Genomic DNA, 19074 nt, shown 5'->3' with positions numbered 1-19074 from the left:
GGGGGTGATGATGATATATGGGGCGTGATGATGATATATGGGGGGTGATGATATATGGGGGGTGATGATGATATATGGGGCGTGATGATGATATATGGGGGGTGATGATGATATATGGGGGGTGATGATATATGGGGGTGATGATGATATATGGGGGGTGATGATGATATATGGGGGGTGATGATGATATATGGGGGGTGATGATATATGGGGGGGTGATGATGATATATGGGGCGTGATGATGATATATGGGGGGTGATGATGATATATGGGGGGTGATGATATATGGGGGGGTGATGATATATGGGGGGGTGATGATGATATATGGGGCGTGATGATGATATATGGGGGATGATGATGATATATGGGGGGTGATGATATATGGGGGGGTGATGATATGTGGGGGGGTGATGATGATATATGGGGGGTGATGATGATATATGGGGGGTGATGATGATATATGGGGGGTGATGATATATGGGGGGGTGATGATATATGGGGGGGTGATGATGATATATGGGGCGTGATGATGATATATGGGGGGTGATGATGATATATGGGGGGTGATGATATATGGGGGGGTGATGATATATGGGGGGGTGATGATGATATATGGGGCGTGATGATGATATATGGGGCGTGATGATGATATATGGGGCGTGATGATGATATATGGGGGGTGATGATGATATATGGGGGGTGATGATATATGGGGGGTGATGATGATATATGGGGGGTGATGATGATATATGGGGGGTGATGATGATATATGGGGGGTGATGATGATATATGGGGGGTGATGATATATGGGGGGGTGATGATGATATATGGGGCGTGATGATGATATATGGGGCGTGATGATGATATATGGGGGGTGATGATGATATATGGGGGGTGATGATATATGGGGGGTGATGATATATGGGGGGGTGATGATGATATATGGGGGGTGATGATGATATATGGGGGGTGATGATGATATATGGGGGGTGATGATATATGGGGGGGTGATGATATATGGGGGGGTGATGATGATATATGGGGCGTGATGATGATATATGGGGGGTGATGATGATATATGGGGGGTGATGATATATGGGGGGGTGATGATATATGGGGGGGTGATGATGATATATGGGGCGTGATGATGATATATGGGGCGTGATGATGATATATGGGGGGTGATGATATATGGGGGGTGATGATATATGGGGGGGTGATGATGATATATGGGGCGTGATGATGATATATGGGGGGTTATGATGATATATGGGGCGTGATGATGATATATGGGGCGTGATGATGATATATGGGGCGTGATGATGATATATGGGGGGTGATGATATATGGGGGGGTGATGATGATATATGGGGCGTGATGATGATATATGGGGGGTGATGATATATGGGGGGTGATGATGATATATGGGGGCGTGATGATGATATATGGGGGGGGTGATGATATATGGGGGGGTGATGATGATATATGGGGCGTGATGATGATATATGGGGGGTGATGATATATGGGGGGGTGATGATATAGGGGGGGTGATGATATATGGGGGGTGATGATATATGGGGGGGTGATGATATATGGGGGGTGATGATATAGGGGGGGTGATGATATATGGGGGGTGATGATATATGGGGGGTGATGATATATGGGGGGTGATGATATATGGGGGGGTGATGATATAGGGGGGTGATGATATATGGGGGGGTGATATAGGGGGGGTGATGATATAGGGGGGGTGATGATATAGGGGGGGTGATGATATATGGGGGGTGATGATATATGGGGGGTGATGATATATGGGGGGTGATGATATATGGGGGGATGTGATGATATCTGGGGGTGATGATGATATATGGGGGGTGATGATATAGGGGGGATGATGATATATGGGGGGTGATGATATATGGGGGGATGTGATGATATATGGGGGGGTGATGATATATGGGGGGATGTGATGATATAGGGGTGATGATGATATATGGGGGGGTGATGATATATGGGGGTGATGATATATGGGGGGATGTGATGATATATGGGGGGTGATGATATATGGGGGGGTGATGATATAGGGGGGATGATGATATATGGGGGGATGATGATATATGGGGGTGATGATGATATATGGGGGGATGATGATATATGGGGGTGATGATGATATATGGGGGGTGATGATATAGGGGGGATGATGATATATGGGGGGGTGATGATATATGGGGGGATGTGATGATATATGGGGGGGTGATGATATATGGGGGGATGTGATGATATATGGGGTGATGATGATATATGGGGGGTGATGATGATATATGGGGGGTGATGATATATGGTGGGGTGATGATATATGGGGGGGTGATGATGATATATGGGGCGTGATGATGATATATGGGGCGTGATGATGATATATGGGGCGTGATGATGATATATGGGGGGTGATGATGATATATGGGGGGTGATGATGATATATGGGGGGTGATGATGATATATGGGGGGTGATGATGATATATGGGGGGTGATGATGATATATGGGGGGTGATGATATATGGGGGGGTGATGATATATGGGGGGGTGATGATGATATATGGGGCGTGATGATGATATATGGGGCGTGATGATGATATATGGGGGGTGATGATGATATATGGGGGGTGATGATATATGGGGGGGTGATGATATATGGGGGGTGATGATGATATATGGGGGGTGATGATGATATATGGGGGGTGATGATGATATATGGGGGGTGATGATATATGGGGGGGTGATGATATATGGGGGGGTGATGATGATATATGGGGCGTGATGATGATATATGGGGGGTGATGATGATATATGGGGGGTGATGATATATGGGGGGGTGATGATATATGGGGGGGTGATGATGATATATGGGGCGTGATGATGATATATGGGGCGTGATGATGATATATGGGGGGTGATGATGATATATGGGGGGTGATGATATATGGGGGGTGATGATATATGGGGGGGTGATGATGATATATGGGGCGTGATGATGATATATGGGGGGTGATGATGATATATGGGGCGTGATGATGATATATGGGGCGTGATGATGATATATGGGGCGTGATGATGATATATGGGGGGTGATGATATATGGGGGGGTGATGATGATATATGGGGCGTGATGATGATATATGGGGGGTGATGATATATGGGGGGTGATGATGATATATGGGGCGTGATGATGATATATGGGGGGGGTGATGATATATGGGGGGGTGATGATGATATATGGGGCGTGATGATGATATATGGGGGGTGATGATATATGGGGGGGTGATGATATAGGGGGGGTGATGATATATGGGGGGTGATGATATATGGGGGGGGGGTGATGATATATGGGGGGTGATGATATAGGGGGGTGATGATATATGGGGGGTGATGATATATGGGGGGTGATGATATATGGGGGGTGATGATATATGGGGGGGTGATGATATAGGGGGGGTGATGATATAGGGGGGGTGATGATATATGGGGGGTGATGATATATGGGGGGTGATGATATATGGGGGGATGTGATGATATATGGGGGTGATGATGATATATGGGGGGTGATGATATAGGGGGGATGATGATATATGGGGGGTGATGATATATGGGGGGGTGATGATATAGGGGGGATGATGATATATGGGGGGTGATGATATATGGGGGGATGATGATATATGGGGGGATGTGATGATATATGGGGGGGTGATGATATAGGGGGGATGATGATATATGGGGGGATGTGATGATATATGGGGGGGTGATGATATATGGGGGGATGTGATGATATATGGGTGATGATGATATATGGGGGGGTGATGATATATGGGGGTGATGATATATGGGGGGGTGATGATATAGGGGGGATGATGATATATGGGGGGTGATGATATATGGGGGGGTGATGATATAGGGGGGATGATGATATATGGGGGGTGATGATATATGGGGGGATGTGATGATATATGGGGGGGTGATGATATATGGGGGGATGATGATATAGGGGGGATGATGATATATGGGGGGATGATGATATATGGGGGTGATGATGATATATGGGGGGGTGATGATATAGGGGGGATGATGATATATGGGGGGTGATGATATATGGGGGGATGTGATGATATATGGGGGGTGATGATATATGGGGGGGTGATGATATAGGGGGGATGATGATATATGGGGGGATGATGATATATGGGGGTGATGATGATATATGGGGGGATGATGATATATGGGGGTGATGATGATATATGGGGGGTGATGATATATGGGGGGTGATGATATATGGGGGGTGATGATGATATATGGGGGTGATGATGATATATGGGGGGATGTGATGATATATGGGGGGGTGATGATATATGGGGGGTGATGATATATGGGGGGATGTGATGATATATGGGGGGGTGATGATATATGGGGGGATGTGATGATATATGGGGGTGATGATGATATATGGGGGGTGATGATATATGGGGGGATGTGATGATATATGGGGGGTGGGATGATATATGGGGGGTGATGATGATATATGGGGGGATGTGATGATATATGGGGGGTGGGATGATATATGGGGGGTGATGATGATATATGGGGGGGTGATGATATATGGGGGGGTGATGATATATGGGGGGGTGATGATATATGGGGGGTGATGATGATATATGGGGGGGTGATGATGATATATGGGGGGATGTGATGATATATGGGGGGGTGATGATATATGGGGGGATGTGATGATATATGGGGGTGATGATGATATATGGGGGGTGATGATATATGGGGGGATGTGATGATATATGGGGGGTGGGATGATATATGGGGGGTGATGATGATATATGGGGGGTGGGATGATATATGGGGGGTGATGATGATATATGGGGGGGTGATGATATATGGGGGGGTGATGATATATGGGGGGGTGATGATGATATATAGGGGGGGTGATGATATATGGGGGGTGATGATATATGGGGGGGTGATGATATATGGGGGGTGATGATGATATATGGGGGGGTGATGATGATATATGGGGGGATGTGATGATATATGGGGGGTGATGATATATGGGGGGGGTGATGATATATGGGGGGTGATGATATATGGGGGGTGATAATGATATATGGGGGGTGATGATGATATATGGGGGGGTGATGATATATGGGGGGTGATGATATATGGGGGGTGATGATGATATATGGGGGGTGATGATGATATATGGGGGGTGATGATATATGGGGGGTGATAATGATATATGGGGGGTGATGATGATATATGGGGGGTGGTGATGATATATGGGGGGTGATGATATATGGGGGGTGATGATATAGGGGGGGTGATGATATATGGGGGGTGATGATATATGGGGTGATGATGATATATGGGGGTGATGATATATGGGGGGTGATGATATATGGGGGGTGATAATGATATATGGGGGGTGATGATGATATATGGGGGGTGGTGATGATATATGGGGGGTGATGATGATATATGGGGGGTGATGATGATATATGGGGGGATGTGATGATATATGGGGGGGTGATGATATATGGGGGGTGATGATGCTGCAGCCGCTGTGGTCAGGGCCCCGGTCGCACACAGGAGGGGCGGGCTGGCGGAGGCGGGCCGGGGCCGGGGCCGGGGGTCTTTCTCTCTCCTCCTCGGCTTCCGTAGTTGATGCTGGGGGATTCGGGGGATTCGGGGGATTTCGGGCTCGCGGTGACCGGACTGCGGCGAGACACAAAGCATCGGCCGGAGAGATGAGGAGCCGGGCCCGGGGGAGCGGCCAGAGCCGGGCTGGAGAGAGGGAGCCCGGAGCCGGGAAGACGAGGTGACGGCCACCGAGGGTGAGCAACCGGGGACGGTGAGTACCGAGACCCCCCGTCTGTACCGAGACCCCCCGACCCCCCGTCTGTACCGAGACCCCCCCCCGTCTGTACCGAGACCCCCCCGTCTGTACCGAGACCCCCCCGTCTGTACCGAGACCCCCCCCGTCTGTACCGAGACCCCCCCGTCTGTACCGAGACCCCCCCGTCTGTACCGAGACCCCCCCGTCTGTACCGAGACCCCCCCGTCTGTACCGAGACCCCCCCCGTCTGTACCGAGACCCCCCCCCGTCTGTACCGAGACCCCCCCCGTCTGTACCGAGACCCCCCCGTCTGTACCGAGACCCCCCCGTCTGTACCGAGACCCCCCCGTCTGTACCGAGACCCCCCCCCGTCTGTACCGAGAACCCCCCCGTCTGTACCGAGAACCCCCCCGTCTGTACCGAGACCCCCCCCGTCTGTACCGAGACCCCCCCCCGTCTGTACGAGACCCCCCGTCTGTACGAGACCCCCCCGTCTGTACGAGACCCCCCCGTCTGTACCGAGACCCCCCCCGTCTGTACCGAGACCCCCCCCGTCTGTACCGAGACCCCCCCGTCTGTACCGAGACCCCCCCCGTCTGTACGAGACCCCCCCGTCTGTACCGAGACCCCCCGTCTGTACCGAGACCCCCCCGTCTGTACCGAGACCCCCCGTCTGTACCGAGACCCCCCCGTCTGTACCGAGACCCCCCCGTCTGTACCGAGACCCCCCCGTCTGTACCGAGACCCCCCCGTCTGTACCGAGACCCCCCCCGTCTGTACCGAGACCCCCGCCGTCTGTACCGAGACCCCCTCCCGTCTGTACCGAGACCCCCCCGTCTGTACCGAGACCCCCCCGTCCGTACCGAGACCCCCCCGTCCGTACCGAGACCCCCCCCGTCCGTACCGAGACCCCCCCGTCCGTACCGAGACCCCCCCGTCTGTACCGAGACCCCCCATCTGTACCAAGACCCCCCGTATTTGCTAACGGTATACGGTATTATATAGACTCCTCTCATCATACACACATCTGACTGTATACGGTATTATATAGTCTCTTCTCCTCATACACACATCTGACTGTATACGGTATTATATAGTCTCTTCTCCTCATACACAGCTGACTGTATACGGTATTATATAGACTCCTCTCCTCATACACACATCTGACTGTATGCGGTATTATATAGTCTCTTCTCCTCATACACACATCTGACTGTATACGGTATTATATAGACTCCTCTCATCATACACACATCTGACTGTATACGGTATTATATAGACTCTTCTCCTCATACACACATCTGACTGTATACGGTATTATATAGACTCCTCTCCTCATACACACATCTGACTGTATACGGTATTATATAGACTCCTCTCCTCATACACACATCTGACTGTATACGGTATTATATAGACTCCTCTCATCATACACACATCTGACTGTATACGGTATTATATAGACTCCTCTCCTCATACACACATCTGGCTGTATACGGTATTATATAGTCTCTTCTCCTCATACACACAGCTGACTGTATACGGTATTATATAGTCTCTTCTCCTCATACACAGCTGACTGTATACGGTATTATATAGACTCCTCTCCTCATACACACAGCTGACTGTATACGGTATTATATAGACTCCTCTCCTCATACACACATCTGACTGTATGCGGTATTATATAGACTCCTCTCCTCATACACACATCTGACTGTATACGGTATTATATAGACTCCTCTCCTCATACACACATCTGACTGTATACGGTATTATATAGACTCCTCTCCTCATACACACATCTGACTGTATACGGTATTATATAGACTCCTCTCCTCATACACACATCTGACTGTATACGGTATTATATAGACTCCTCTCCTCATACACACATCTGACTGTATACGGTATTATATAGTCTCTTCTCCTCATACACACATCTGACTGTATACAGTATTATATAGACTCCTCTCATCATACACACATCTGACTGTATACGGTATTATATAGACTCCTCTCCTCATACACACATCTGACTGTATACGGTATTATATAGTCTCCTCTCCTCATACACCCATCTGACTGTATACGGTATTATATAGACTCCTCTCCTCATACACACACACATCTGACTGTATGCGGTATTATATAGACTCCTCTCCTCATACACAGCAGACTGTATACGGTATTATATAGTCTCTTCTCCTCATACACAGCTGACTGTATACGGTATTATATAGTCTCTTCTCCTCATACACAGCTGACTGTATACGGTATTATATAGTCTCCTCTCCTCATACACACATCTGACTGTATACGGTATTATATAGACTCCTCTCCTCATACACACATCTGACTGTATGCGGTATTATATAGACTCCTCTCATCATACACACATCTGACTGTATACGGTATTATATAGACTCCTCTCATCATACACACAGCTGACTGTATACGGTATTATATAGACTCCTCTCCTCATACACACATCTGACTGTATACGGTATTATATAGACTCCTCTCCTCATACACACAGCTGACTGTATACGGTATTATATAGTCTCCTCTCCTCATACACACATCTGACTGTATACGGTATTATAGAGACTCCTCTCATCATACACACATCTGACTGTATACGGTATTATATAGACTCCTCTCATCATACACACATCTGACTGTATACGGTATTATATAGTCTCCTCTCCTCATACACACATCTGACTGTATACGGTATTATATAGACTCCTCTCCTCATACACACATCTGGCTGTATACGGTATTATATAGACTCCTCTCATCATACACACAGCTGACTGTATACGGTATTATATAGACTCCTCTCCTCATACACACATCTGACTGTATACGGTATTATATAGACTCCTCTCCTCATACACACATCTGACTGTATACGGTATTATATAGACTCCTCTCCTCATACACACATCTGACTGTATACGGTATTATATAGACTCCTCTCCTCATACACACATCTGACTGTATACGGTATTATATAGACTCCTCTCCTCATACACACATCTGACTGTATACGGTATTATATAGACTCCTCTCATCATACACACATCTGACTGTATACGGTATTATATAGTCTCCTCTCCTCATACACACATCTGACTGTATACGGTATTATAGAGACTCCTCTCATCATACACACATCTGACTGTATACGGTATTATATAGACTCCTCTCATCATACACACATCTGACTGTATACGGTATTATATAGTCTCCTCTCCTCATACACACATCTGACTGTATACGGTATTATATAGACTCCTCTCCTCATACACACCTGGCTGTATACGGTATTATATAGACTCCTCTCATCATACACACAGCTGACTGTATACGGTATTATATAGACTCCTCTCCTCATACACACATCTGACTGTATACGGTATTATATAGACTCCTCTCCTCATACACACAGCTGACTGTATACGGTATTATATAGACTCCTCTCCTCATACACACAGCTGACTGTATACGGTATTATATAGTCTCCTCTCCTCATACACACATCTGACTGTATACGGTATTATATAGTCTCCTCTCCTCATACACACAGCTGACTGTATACGGTATTATATAGACTCTTCTCCTCATACACACAGCTGACTGTATACGGTATTATATAGTCTCCTCTCCTCATACACACAGCTGACTGTATACGGTATTATATAGACTCCTCTCCTATAACACACAGCTGACTGTCTACGGTATTATATAGACTCCTCTCATCATACACACATCTGACTGTATACGGTATTATATAGACTCCTCTCCTCATACACACATCTGACTGTATACGTTATTATATAGCCTCTTCTCCTCATACACACAGCTGACTGTATACGGTATTATATAAACTCTTCTCCTCATACACACATCTGACTGTATACGGTATTATATAGACTCCTCTCCTCATACACACAGCTGACTGTATACGGTATTATATAGACTCCTCTCCTCATACACACAGCTGACTGTATACGGTATTATATAGACTCCTCTCCTCATACACACAGCTGACTGTATACGGTATTATATTGTCTCCTCTCATACATACATCTGACTGTATACGGTATTATATAGACTCTTCTCCTCATACACACACCTGGCTGTATACGGTATTATATAGACTCCTCTCCTCATACACACATCTGACTGTATACGGTATTATATAGTCTCTTCTCCTCATACACACATCTGACTGTATACGGTACTATATAGACTCCTTTCATACACACATCTGACTGTATACGGTATTATATAGTCTCTTCTCCTCATACACACATCTGACTGTATACGGTATTATATAGACTCTTCTCCTCATACACACATCTGACTGTATGCGGTATTATATAGACTCCTCTCATCATACACATATCTGACTGTATACGGTATTATATAGTCTCTTCTCCTCATACACACAGCTGACTGTATACGGTATTATATAGTCTCTTCTCATACACACATCTGATTGTATACAGTATTATATAGACTCTTCTCCTCATACACACATCTGACTGTATGCGGTATTATATAGACTCCTCTCATCATACACACAGCTGACTGTATACGGTATTATATAGACTCCTCTCATCATACACACATCTGACTGTATACGGTATTATATAGTCTCTTCTCCTCATACACACATCTGACTTTATACGGTATTATATAGACTCCTTTCATACACACATCTGACTGTATACTGTATTATATAGTTTCTTCTCCTCATACTCACACCTGGCTGTATACGGTATTATATAGTCTCTTCTCCTCATACTCACACCTGGCTGTATACAGTATTATATAGCCTCCTCTCCTCATACACACATCTGACTGCATACGGTATTATATAGACTCCTCTCCTCATACACACATCTGACTGTATACGGTATTATATAGTCTCCTCTCCTCATACACACATCTGACTGTATACGGTATTATATAGACTCCTCTCCTCATACACACATCTGACTGTATACGGTATTATATAGTCTCTTCTCCTCATACACACAGCTGACTGTATACGGTATTATATAGTCTCTTCTCCTCATACACACATCTGACTGTATACGGTATTATATAGACTCCTCCCCTCATACACACATCTGACTGTATACGGTATTATATAGACTCCTCTCCTCATACACACATCTGACTGTATACGGTATTATATAGACTCCTTTCATACACACATCTGACTGTATACGGTATTATATAGTCTCTTCTCCTCATACACACATCTGACTGTATACGGTATTATATAGACTCTTCTCCTCATACACACATCTGACTGTATGCGGTATTATATAGACTCCTCTCCTCATACACACAGCTGACTGTATACGGTATTATATAGTCTCTTCTCATACACACATCTGACTGTATACGGTATTATATAGACTCCTTTCATACACACATCTGACTGTATACGGTATTATATAGTCTCTTCTCCTCATACACACATCTGACTGTATACGGTATTATATAGACTCTTCTCCTCATACACACACCTGGCTGTATACGGTATTATATAGACTCCTCTCCTCATACACACATCTGACTGTATATGGTATTATATAGTCTCTGCTCCTCATACACACAGCTGACTGTATACGGTATTATATAGTCTCTTCTCCTCATACACACATCTGACTGTATACGGTATTATATAGACTCCTCTCATCATACACACATCTGACTGTATACGGTATTATATAGTCTCTTCTCCTCATACACACATCTGACTGTATACGGTATTATATAGTCTCTTCTCCTCATACACACATCTGACTGTATACGGTATAATATAGACTCCTCTCCTCATACACACATCTGACTGTATACGGTATTATATAGCCTCTTCTCCTCATACACACATCTGACTGTATACGGTAATATATAGACTCCTCTCATCATACACACATCTGACTGTATACGGTATTATATAGTCTCTTCTCCTCATACACACATCTGACTGTATACGGTATTATATAGTCTCTTCTCCTCATACACACATCTGACTGTATACGGTATTATATAGACTCCTCTCATCATACACACATCTGACTGTATACGGTATTATATAGTCTCTTCTCCTCATACACACATCTGACTGTATACGGTATTATATAGTCTCTTCTCCTCATACACACAGCTGACTGTATACGGTATTATATAGCCTCTTCTCCTCATACACACATCTGACTGTATACGGTATTATATAGACTCCTCTCCTCATACACACATCTGACTGTATACGGTATTATATAGACTCCTCTCATCATACACACATCTAACTGTATACGGTATTATATAGACTCCTCTCATATGCACACCTGGCTGTGTATGGTATTATGTAGATTCCTCTCTGTAAGGGAAAACAAACACAAAGTAGAAGCCTGGGGATATGGATATCACCCGCCGTCACCAATCTGTGATGAATCTTGCACAATCACAGCTCTCTGGCGCCCCCCCTTAACCTCAGGTCAGTCAGAGATCTGCACCTAGGATAAGTAGTCACTGGAGAGGCTGCCCTGTCACGTACTGGTTATCCGGGCCCTCTGCGGTTAGGGTGGAATATACTGTATATCACCAGTCCCAGGCCGGGAATATATATATATATTCCCTGTTCCGTCACTGCCAGGATCCCCCAATAACACTAGGACGGTACAGTGCCACCAGTTCCTCGTTGGATATAAGCCCGGTCCGTTATTAAGCTTATATCGGGTCAGAAACCAACCCCAGGTAGTGTATACGTACTAGACGGACTCACGGATGTAAGAAATCGGTTTACGAGATAAAAGAGCAGCCCAAAATTAATTGATATTTTATTTGCTGAAAGAAGCACTAGACACTACAAATATATACAGAGAAATATGCAGAGATTACAGCCAGAGGTACAGATAAAAGTAGGGTACAGGTTGGGGACAGCAGTTAGCTGTACGTGTCACGTTACCGTGTCTTATCACTTGTGGGTGGAGGGAAGCTCTCGTATCCACAGGGACCTTCTTAGTTTCTGGTCCGTCTCCACACGTGACGTGACGTGGCTTCCGTGGCAGAACAAAGCCTAAAAGTGTGTAGCTAGCTTATAACCCCTAGCTCGCCGCTCCCATATTTGCCACTGCCCCTCTTGGTTGGACTCAATTCTCCGTCCTCGACCTCCTAGCTGAAATAATTTCCAATATGTAGGATGGGTCATAGCTTCCTAGAAGGAGGTCCGAACGGGACGACTGACGTTTCAGTGGGTTCGTTGGGCTGGATTGATACAGAGAGTCCAAACTCGGGTCGGCTCAGTGGTTCTGAAGAGCTGGTCTCTGTAGCTCGGTATCCGGGACCGCTAGAGAAATATGAGACACTGGGGTGCTTACAGGAGGCTCCCAGGGTTCTGGTGGTACATTGGACTTAACCCTGAGATGCACGGTGCTCTCATAATTCATCTCTAGGTGTTGGTGCTAAAGAGTCTGGAGCTTTCCCTTGAAGTAAGCAGACTTGCACAAAATACAGCAGGGGGTCTCAGCTCTGCTCCTTGTTGCCTCCATTAACAGGTGGCTTCTAATTCTCTGGCCATTTGGCAAAAGTTCTGTTCTTTTGGGAATTTTGTGCTTATCCCAAGGGTGGGGGCCAATTTAGGAGTGGAGGGAGATCCTGGATAATCTATGTGGCCTGAATTCATAAATCCAAAATGGAGTCTCCATCGTCCGTCACTCTCATACACGTGCTTGACTGTATATGGTACTACAGTAGTACGGAAAGTCTTCAGACCCCTTTACATTTCACTTTGTTTCATTGCAGACATTTGGTAAATTTTATAAAGCTCATTTTTTTCTCATTAATGTTCACTCTGCTCCCCATCTTGTCTGAAAAAAAAAACAGAAATGTAGAAATTTTTGCTAATTTCTTAAAAAAGAAAACCTGAAATATCCCATGGTCATAAGTCTTCAGCCCCTTTGCTCAGACTCTCATATTTAAGTCCCATGCCGTCCATTTCCTTGTGATCCTCCTTGAGATGGTTCTCCTCCTTCATTGGAGTCCAGCTGTGTGTAATTAAGCTGATAGGACTTGATTTGGAAAGGCGCACACCTGTCTATATAAGACCTCACAGCTCACGTCAGACCAAATGAGGATCATGAGGTCAAAGGAACTGGCCAACGAGCTCAGAGACAGAATTGTGGCACAGATCTGGCCAAGGTTACAGCAGAATTTCTGCAGGACTCAAGGTTCCTAAGAGCACAGTGGCCTCCATAATCCTTAAATGGAAGAAGTTTTGGACCACCAGAAGTATTACTAGACCTGGCCGTCCAGCCAAATTGGCCAATCGTGGGAGAAGAGCCTTGGTGAGAGAGGTAAAGAAGTAGCCCAAGATCACTGTGGCTGAGCTCCAGAGATGCAGTAGGGAGATGGGAGAAAGTTCCACAAAGTCACCTATCACTGCTGCCTCCACCAGTCGGGCCTTTATGGCAGAGTGGCCGACGGAAGCCTCTCCTCACTGCAAGACATATGAAAGCCGCATAGAGTTTGCTAAAAAAAACACATGAAGGACTCCCAGACTATGAGAAATAAGATTCTCTGGTCTGATGAGATGAAGATAGATCTTTTTGGTGATAATTCTAAGCGGTATGTGTGGAGAAAACCAGGCACTGCTCATCACCTGCCCAATACAATCCCAACAGTGAAACATGGTGGTGGCAGCATCATGCTATGGGAGTGTTTTTCAGCTGCAGGGACAGGACGACTGGTTGTCATTGAAGGAAACATGAATGCGGCCAAGTACAGAGACATCCTGGATGAAAACCTCTTCCAGAGTGCTCTGGACCTCAGACTTGGCCGAAGGTTCACCTTCCAACAAGACAATGACCCTAAGCACACAGCTAAAATAACAAAGGAGCAGCTTCAGAACAACTTTGTGACCATTCCTGACCGGCCCAGCCAGAGCCCTGGCCTAAACCCAATGGAGCATCTCTGGAGACCTGAAAATGGCGTCCACCAACGTTCACCATCCAACCTGACGGAACTGGAGAGGATCTGCAAGGAAGAATGGCCGAGGATCCCCAAATCCAGGGGTGAAAAACTTGTATCATTCCCAAGAAGACTAATGACTGTACGAGCTCAAAAGGGGCTTCTACCCAATACTGAGCAAAGGGGCTGAAGACTTATGGCCATGGGAGAGTTCAGGTTTTATTTTTGAAACAAGTTTGGAAAAATTTCTACATTTCTGTTTAATTTCTGTCAGGATGGGGCAGAGAGAACATTAATGAGAAAAATGAACTTTATAGAATTTACCGAATGGCTGCAATGAAACAAAGAGTGAAAAATGTAAAGGGGTCTGAAGACTTTCCTGTATACTGTATATAATTATATGTACAGCTGGTATAACCTGGGCATCTCCTGTATATAATTATATATGTACAGCTGGTATAACCTGGGCATCTCCTGTATATAATTATATATGTACAGCCGGTATAACCTGGGCATCTCCTGTATATAATTATATATGTACAGCCGGTATAACCTGGGCATCTCCTGTATATAATTATATATGTACAGCTGGTATAACCTGGGCATCTCCTGTATATAATTATATATGTACAGCTGGTATAACCTGGGCATCTCCTGTATATAATTATATATGTACAGCTGGTATAACCTGGTCATCTCCTGTATATAATTATATATATATACAGCCGGTATAACTTGGGCATCTCCTGTATATAATTATATATGTACAGCTGGTATAACCTGGGCATCTCCTGTATATAATTATATATGTACAGCTGGTATAACCTGGGCATCTCCTGTATATAATTATATATGTACAGCCTGTATAACCTGGGCATCTCCTGTATATAATTATATATGTACAGCCTGTATAACCTGGGCATCTCCTGTATATAATTATATATGTACAGCCTGTATAACCTGGGCATCTCCTGTATATAATTATATATATACAGCCGGTATAACCTGGGCATCTCCTGTATATAATTATATATGTACAGCTGGTATAACCTGGGCATCTCCTGTATATAATTATATATGTACAGCTGGTATAACCTGGGCATCTCCTGTATATAATTATATATATATACAGCCGGTATAACTTGGGCATCTCCTGTATATAATTATATGTGTACAGCTGGTATAACCTGGGCATCTCCTGTATATAATTATATATGTACAGCTGGTATAACCTGGGCATCTCCTGTATATAATTATATATGTACAGCCTGTATAACCTGGGCATCTCCTGTATATAATTATATATGTACAGCCTGTATAACCTGGGCATCTCCTGTATATAATTATATATGTACAGCCTGTATAACCTGGGCATCTCCTGTATATAATTATATATATACAGCCGGTATAACCTGGGCATCTCCTGTATATAATTATATATGTACAGCTGGTATAACCTGGGCATCTCCTGTATATAATTATATATGTACAGCCGGTATAACCTGGGCATCTCCTGTATATAATTATATATGTACAGCCGGTATAACCTGGGCATCTCCTGTATATAATTATATATGTACAGCTGCTATAACCTGGACATCTCCTGTATATAATTATATATGTACAGCTGCTATAACCTGGGCATCTCCTGTATATAATTATATATGTACAGCTGGTATAACCTGGGCATCTCCTGTATATAATTATATATATATACAGCCGGTATAACCTGGGCATCTCCTGTATATAATTATATATGTACAGCTGGTATAACCTGGGCATGTCCTGTATATAATTATATATGTACAGCTGGTATAACCTGGGCATCTCCTGTATATAATTATATATGTACAGCTGGTATAACCTGGGCATCTCCTGTATATAATTATATATGTACAGCTGGTATAACCTGGGCATCTCCTGTATATAATTATATATGTACAGCTGGTATAACCTGGTCATCTCCTGTATATAATTATATATGTACAGCTGGTATAACCTGGGCATCTCCTGTATATAATTATATATGTACAGCCTGTATAACCTGGGCATCTCCTGTATATAATTATATATGTACAGCCGGTATAACCTGGGCATCTCTTGTATATAATTATATATGTACAGCCTGTATAACCTGGGCATCTCCTGTATATAATTATATATATACAGCCTGTATAACCTGGGCATCTCCTGTATATAATTATATATGTACAGCTGGTATAACCTGGGCATCTCCTGTATATAATTATATATATATACAGCCTGTATAACCTGGGCATCTCCTGTGTATAATTATATATGTACAGCCAGTATAACCTGGGCATCTCCTGTGTATAATTATATATATACAGCCGGTATAACCTGGGCATCTCCTATGTATAATTATATATGTACAGCCCGTGTAACCTGGGCATCTCCTGTGTATAATTATATATATATGTACAGCCGGTATAACCTGGGCATCTCCTGTGTATAATTATATATATACAGCCGGTATCGCCTGGGCATCTCCTGTATATAATTATATATGTACAGCCGGTATAACCTGGGCATCTCCTGTATATAATTATATATGTACAGCCGGTATAACCTGGGCATCTCCTGTGTATAATTATATGTGTACAGCCGGTATAACCTGGGCATCTCCTGTGTAAAATTATATGTGTACAGCCTGTATAACCTGGGCATCTCCTGTGTAAAATTATATGTGTACAGCCTGTATAACCTGGGCATCTCCTGTATATAATTATATGTGTACAGCCGGTATAACCTGGGCATCTCCTGTATATAATTATATATGTACAGCCGGTATAACCTGGGCATCTCCTGTATATAATTATATATATATACAGCCTGTATAACCTGGGCATCTCCTGTGTATAATTATATATGTACAGCCAGTATAACCTGGGCATCTCCTGTGTATAATTATATATATACAGCCGGTATAACCTGGGCATCTCCTATGTATAATTATATATGTACAGCCCGTGTAACCTGGGCATCTCCTGTGTATAATTATATATATATATGTACAGCCGGTATAACCTGGGCATCTCCTGTGTATAATTATATATATACAGCCGGTATCACCTGGGCATCTCCTGTATATAATTATATATGTACAGCTGGTATAACCTGGGCATCTCCTGTATATAATTATATATGTACAGCTGGTATAACCTGGGCATCTCCTGTATATAATTATATATGTACAGCTGGTATAACCTGGTCATCTCCTGTATATAATTATATATGTACAGCTGGTATAACCTGGGCATCTCCTGTATATAATTATATATGTACAGCCTGTATAACCTGGGCATCTCCTGTATATAATTATATATGTACAGCCGGTATAACCTGGGCATCTCCTGTATATAATTATATATGTACAGCCGGTATAACCCGGGCATCTCCTGTGTATAATTATATATGTACAGCCGGTATATCCTGGGCATCTCCTGTGTATAATTATATATATACAGCCGGTATAACCTGGGCATGTCCTGTATATAATTATATATGTACAGCCGGTATAACCCGGGCATCTCCTGTATATAATTATATATGTACAGCCGGTATAACCCGGGCATCTCCTGTGTATAATTATATATGTACAGCCGGTATATCCTGGGCATCTCCTGTGTATAATTATATATATACAGCCGGTATAACCTGGGCATCTCCTGTATATAATTATATATGTACAGCCGGTATAACCCGGACATCTCCTGTATATAATTATATATGTACAGCCGGTATAAATAACCCGGACATCTCCTGTATATAATTATATATGTACAGCCGGTATAACCCGGACATCTCCTGTATATAATTATATATATACAGCCGGTATAACCCGGGCATCTCCTGTATATAATTATATATGTACAGCCGGTATAACCTGGGCATCTCCTGTATATAGTTATATATGTACAGCCGGTATAACCTGGACATCTCCTGTGTATAATTATATATGTACAGCCGGTATAATCTGGGCATCTCCTGTGTATAATTATATATGTACAGCCGGTATAACCTGGGCATCTCCTGTATATAATTATATATGTACAGCCGGTATAACCTGGGCATCTCCTGTATATAATTATATATGTACAGCTGGTATAACCTGGGCATCTCCTGTGTATAATTATATATGTACAGCTGGTATATCCTGGGCATCTCCT

General features: G+C 43.9%; 1 protein-coding gene across 2 annotated transcripts in view; it reads left to right on the top strand.

Annotated features, from left to right (window-relative positions):
* The first annotated feature begins 5701 nt into the window (after nucleotides 1-5701).
* Nucleotides 5702-19074, top strand: part of B4GALT2 (beta-1,4-galactosyltransferase 2) — a 51872-nt gene continuing 38499 nt past the window's right edge. Inside the window, exon 1 of one of the 2 annotated variants that reach the window (XM_069735861.1) lies at nucleotides 5702-5902. The gene's annotated coding sequence lies outside the window, so the exon portion shown is untranslated. The remainder of the gene's footprint in view (nucleotides 5903-19074) is intronic. The other variant, XM_069735862.1, reaches the window with a different exon arrangement.

This window comes from Ranitomeya imitator, chromosome 8, assembly GCF_032444005.1.
Source record: "Ranitomeya imitator isolate aRanImi1 chromosome 8, aRanImi1.pri, whole genome shotgun sequence".
In the NCBI taxonomy this organism is placed as follows: Eukaryota; Metazoa; Chordata; class Amphibia; order Anura; family Dendrobatidae; genus Ranitomeya; species Ranitomeya imitator.
The sequence above is the reverse complement of the archived record's forward strand: the minus strand, read 5'-3'. Positions and strand labels throughout refer to the sequence as shown.